This window comes from Chrysemys picta, chromosome 7, assembly GCF_011386835.1.
Source record: "Chrysemys picta bellii isolate R12L10 chromosome 7, ASM1138683v2, whole genome shotgun sequence".
Lineage (NCBI taxonomy): Eukaryota > Metazoa > Chordata > Testudines > Emydidae > Chrysemys > Chrysemys picta.
Window position 1 is genome coordinate 74,766,698 of NC_088797.1, and position 6,000 is coordinate 74,772,697.

The following is a 6,000-nucleotide window of genomic DNA, read 5'->3' on the forward strand; positions in this document are numbered from 1 at the left end:
ATGGGGGAGGAAGAACTTGGATGTGGGCCTTCGATCCTTGGCTGGCAGATAGTGCTGAGAAGGCAGAATGCTTAGCCACTTGGGAGGAGGGAGCATTTTATGTATCTTTGTAGTAACCATTCTCTCCATCGCAAGATTGCTCTGATGATCTCTAAAGAGAGCCACCTCCAAGCCATCCGTGACTGCAGGGCTGGCCTTTTTTGTTTATTTATTTTATTTTTCTTCCTGGATCTTGAGTTACAGGAAAGTATACTGGACAGTTCCAGAAGACTTTATTTAGCATGCTCTCAGTTCTTATACAAAGTGAGATTTGACTAAGTGAACACTGAGAAAGGACTTCAGGATTTATCCAGAGGATCCTTGATGTTTAAGGTGGGGGCTTAGAGGACTCACATCCACAGAAAATGTTCATTGTCAAAAGGCCAGAGGTAGCTAGTTTTCTCAGACTCTGGTCACAGGACAATTAAAATGTTTAAAAATGAATTAATTATCAATATATTTTCTTTTTGGACCAATGGACCATGTTAGGAGTGTTAGTGATGATAATGCAGGATTCAAGCTTGTATATTCGCCTGAGGTAGAATTTCGGGTCTTGTTTGCCCGTTTGATTTTTGATACACTTATATCCTTACTAATGTGTGTGAACAAAGAACAAAGACATTGGGTGTGGCTTCTGCCTAGCCAGATGGGTTTGTTAGTATAATGGAAACAGATAAGAACAGCTGAAGTGTTACTGGGTATGGTGGGAGTATAATATACGAGCGCACACTTAAAGACTGCTTCGACTCTATCTCAAGGCAAGGTCAAGCAAACAATCGGGAGGGCAAGGAGATTCGGGGGTGGGGGGAGGGATAAGAAACACTAAGGCCAAAGAAATGCCTTTCCCTGATCGAAATGCAACCTCACTCCTTACCCCTCACATAGGATACAAAAAAGGTGGGATGAAACCCCCAGACTCATGACCCCCGCCAAAATGGAACATGACCATAAATTGTAAGAGATCAAGGGTGCGCACTACAGGTATATCTATGCCTGCTAAGGAGGGGGGTGGATGGAACACTGGGAAACAAGGATCTGTGGCATAAGAGCTATGGATATGCTTACTTGAAACTAACCCCAATAAACATCGCATTGCCTGCACTTCGGACTTCCAGTCTTCTGCTTTCTGTCTGCATGACAAGAACCATGGGAGGAGGTGAAGGGAAAGCCCTCTAACAGACCATTTCATTCAACAGTTTCTGGCTCTCTCCTTTTTCAGCAATCTAGTCACACCTCAGTTTCTGCCTTCTTTTAGGCTTTGAGGACCTAGTTATGTATAATCAAGTCCAAGGTTCAGTGCTCTGTCACTCAACGCTGATTTATATAGTCAGCATTACAGCAAGACACCTGACTGCATCTTAATCTACTCTAAGCAGCCGAGGCAGAGCAGATGTTGTTTGTTTTGTGTTCTTGTATAAATACTGAGGATTTCAGTGAGGACCTAAGTCCTGGCTAGTCTGCTGACAAGTTGGCAGCAAATAAAGGTAACTACTGATGATATCATACAACACTCTGACCATACTTCACCACCATGCTTGCTCTTAATAGAAACAAACTGTGTTAAAGAGGAATTTACAAATATATCTCACTAAAGATCTTAAATTAGTTTAAACCTCAGGCAGTGTTTATAGTATATTTTACTCATATTAAACAAGGACAGACTTCCAGTTCATCTGCAGTAAAGTCAAAATGCTGAATTTGTGACATCACAATAGAAAAAAGGATAATACCTTATGACATCATAAACACATGGTTATGTCTTCACTAAAGGATCGAGTAGAAGGTGATCCTGTCCTAGGAGGGAGGAAACCTTTATGAAAAAGATATTTTCAATAATAGCAATGGGAATACAGAAAAAAACTTCCCACACCTAACCCTGCAGTCCTTTCTCTGGCAGAATGGAATTCCTATGTGAGAAAAAATGACATGATTGGACCTAATGTTTTAATCAAATGAAATACACAAAAATACCAGAATTTCAAAAGGAATTTATTTTTGTCATTTAAAAAATGCTGTTCCTTTTTTTTTTTCTTTTTTTTAGCATTTCAAATGATTTTATGCTACCATTTATCATTACCATAGCATCTAGTGAGAATGCTTAACATTATAGGAATAACTAATTGGTGCAACCATACAACTCCCACCACAATCATAAGTCTTAGAGGTGTTAAGTTAAACAGTTCTATGGTTTAGTCCAGAATTTTATGTCAGGATAAATCAGGTGAGGAAAATATCTACAAACCAAGTAAGTGTATGTATAATAACAGCAGTGTCACTAATAGAGAGGAGCATGAACTGCAAAATATGCATTCAAATATCAAACACCCAACAAATTCAGGGGTGCCCAGAGGGGTTTTGGTTTATTCAATAACAGAAGTAGAGCCAACTGTGAAATTAGGATCAAGATCACTAAACTCACCCAGCCACAAACATGGGGTGTGGCATTGGATCTGAGATTTTGGTCCAGGCCCGTTGCCTTTCAATACATGTAAATGTCCAAATTATATCAATCAGAAAGGCATCAGATAGTTTATGCCAATGAAAAGAAACCAGCATCTCTTCAGCAATCCAAATCAAAGAAATAAAATATACTTTCATTACAAATCACTTATTTACCTTCAACGCATTTATCTTCAATTACAATAAAATGGGCTTGTAGTAAACAGAAGGAGCCTGATTCTCCACTGCCTTGAACCTTCTATAGTAAGTGCAAAGTGAGTGTGAAATACTATCAAATCAGAATACTCCATTCACGTAGCAATTTATAATCGCAATACACTCATTTTACACTCATGTAAATGACTACACCCGGTGTAAGGCAGTAGAGAATCAGACTCAGGATGTTCAGAAGAAAACCAGCAGGATTTCCCCCCACAATGAGTAATACATTTGCACCCCCTGCTGGGGGAAAACTCATGAGTAAAAACCCAAGAGTATCCTATCCACACCTAATGCCTCTTTCCTTTCTAACCTGTACATCTAACTATCAGATTCGTATTTTATTTCAAACATTCTGACTAAAAGATATCATTTTAAATAAATCAGTTGTAACTAAACTTGCAATTGCCCTTAGTTTCTATTGATGAACAGTTTATTCAGTAGACTAACACATAATGAAGAGAAACAACATCTAAAATCCTTATTTTCTGAAATGATCACGTTCTTGTAAGGTCAACAAAACTGTATTCTTGCTCTTTACAATGGGTGCTTAAGCTATTTTAACATGCAAAGTGAGCGTGAAATATACTAAACTAAATTTTAATATACAGTTAAAATCATGTACCTAGGGAACAAATAGCACTGATCCATTGGGCTGCACCTGTTTGACAGAGTCAATTCACTTTGACAGCTTTCTGTAGGAGAGGTCCAAAGCTTAATTCCATAAATTTAACTCTTTCCTTTTAGAGCAATAGCAAATCATTGAATGCTGATTTTTTTATTATTTTATTTATAAAGATAATATACAGTATCAAATGAATTGGTTGTGTTATGGAAAATACATTAAAAAAGAAACCTATTAATGGAAGCAGATTATTGACGCATGCAGCTCTATATTTGATTTACTAACTAAACAGGATCAAAGGTATCAAAAAATCATTAAAAGAGTAGCTCTGTTGTTATATTTTCAAACCAGAAGGTGGCATTAAATTGCCACAAATCAGTTATATACTCTCTTTAATGCGCTGTCCACCACAAAGTAGTATTGAAAAGTCACTGGTGCTTTGAACAGTGTGAGATCTGGAAATTAGACTGTCATTTGAAAAGGAGCAATAAAATTAGCTAATGACTGATGGTTGGGCTGAAAAAAAAGATGTCTGCATCTTCCCTCAAGTCCACCTCCCTTTCATAGATGCCTCCAGCCATAGAATCATAGGACTGGAAGGGACCTCGAGAGGTCATCTAGTCCAGTCCCCTGCATTCAAGGCAGGACTAAGTATTATCTAGACCAGGGGTTGGCAACGTTTGGCACGTGGCTCGCCAGAGTAAGCACCCTAGCGGGCCAGGCCAGTTTATTTACCTGGTGACGCGGCAGGTTCGGCCGATCGCGGCACCCACTGGCCGCGGTTTGCCGTCCCGGGCCAATGGGGGCGGTGGGAAGTGGCGTGGGCGAGGGATGTGCTGGCCGCGGCTTTCCACCACCCCATTGGCCCAGGACAGCGAACTGCGGCCAGTGGGGGCCGCGATCGGCCGAACCTGCCGCGTCACCAGGTAAATAAACTGGCCCGGCCCGCTAGGGTGCTTACCCTGGCAAGCCGCGTGCCAAACGTTCCCGACCCCTGATCTAGACCATCCCTGACAGGTATTTGTCTAACCTGCTCTTAAAAATCTCCAGTGATGGAATTTCCACAACCTCCCTAGGCAATTTATTCCAGTGCTTAACCACCCTGACAGCTAGGAAGTTTTTCCTAATGCCCAATCTAAACCACCATTGCTGCAATTTAATCCCATGTTTGCCTTGACATTCCAGGGACGATGTCTGAATTTACTGCACTCTCAGACCCATTCCATATCACAATTTAGAAGCTAAATACCTGATGGTGGGTATTGCTTTCATCTACAGCTACACATCTGCTTTCTGCACACTTCACACCCCTTCAGGACGGTGAGGAACCACTGGGCACCTTGTAAACTTATTCCAGTCTGCACCTGGATCCAACAAACAGAGCCATGTCAGCAGCAGCAGATGCTACACCACAGTATGATACACCTAAAAGAAACAAGTTATTTGGAGATGCTGAATGCCAAGCAGAGGCAACAACTGTCAGGCGTGCAGGATTACATTCATAGCAGATGTAAAGGTTTTGTAATAATGTATGTGTAAATATCCATGAATATTTTTAAAAGGTTTTTAAGTTTTCTACAATTTTTAAAAAATAGGATGAAATCCTGGCTGCATTGAAGTCAGTGGCAAAAATCCCTTCGACTTCAAAGAGGCCAGGATTTCACCCTTAGCTTGTGCACCACTATATTGTAGTTAGATGTGGACCAGCAACATGGCGGCCCAGTGACCTAGGGTAGTTCTGTGGGATATTTCTCTGTGCCTTCCATCCTGACATACATAGCCCTGAATTATACTGTCCAGGATCATGCAGTGGAAGGGTACAGTGTAGGAAAGTTTGCATTTCTGCTGCCTTTGCTCCACCTGTTCTGGTGATCAAGACAGGACTTTGTTTGCAAGGCTGTCAATCTGGCACCTCTCACCAGTACTAGTTTAATTTAAAAGAGAAAGATTATTTGTGTCAGATTTTCTCTTCTAACCCCCTTTAACCAGGCAATGTATAAATCGGCCATTAATTATTGCTTCTGAATGGGTCTACAATCTGCCAAACATTCTGCAACTCAGCATTGTTAAAGATGTACATTGCACTACACAAGATGGTTAAATAACATTTAATGCTAACTTTTAAAATTATTTAACCTCTTTTAGGTTTATAAGGAAAAGAAATAGATCAGCAATGCATGTTTTCACGGTCAGCACTTGGGGATAACTTTTTAAATGACGTTTTACACAGATGAGCTCTCCTAAGAAATATGAAATAAGTTTTGTTTTTTAATGCCAGTTGGGTGGTTTAGAGACCACATACATGGGATATCAGGATCTGGGTGTACGCTGTTGGTACATGAGTGGCCTACGAGCTTGTCTGGTGGCTGCAATGGCAGTTTGGGGTAGTGGCGAGCATAGATCCAGGAGTCAGTCAGGTACTGGGCTCAGGGCAAAGACAAAGTCAAGAAGCCAAACCAATGGTTGGGACCAGAGTCAGGATCGGGAGCAGGGCAGGGATTAAAGACTAGACAGGAGCAGACAGGGATTAAAACTGGAACAAGGGCTGGAGGCAGGACCAGGGCAAACACAGCTGCAGGTGTGGTACATGTTGAGCAGCCACTGTACTGCTGCCTCTCCAAGGCTCATGTAGCAGACTGCAGGCTCTCTGCTCAATCAGGAAGCACAGCCATTGGAGA

The 6,000-nt window shown here is 41.2% G+C and overlaps 1 long non-coding RNA gene across 1 annotated transcript in view; it reads right to left on the reverse strand.

The window, feature by feature from the left end:
* Window positions 1-4,748, reverse strand: part of LOC101947762 (uncharacterized) — a 43,442-nt gene extending 38,694 nt beyond the window's left edge. The window contains exon 1 of the long non-coding RNA XR_006175503.2: window positions 4,572-4,748. This is a non-coding gene — a long non-coding RNA (uncharacterized LOC101947762). The remainder of the gene's footprint in view (window positions 1-4,571) is intronic.
* Window positions 4,749-6,000: the final 1,252 nt, after the last annotated feature.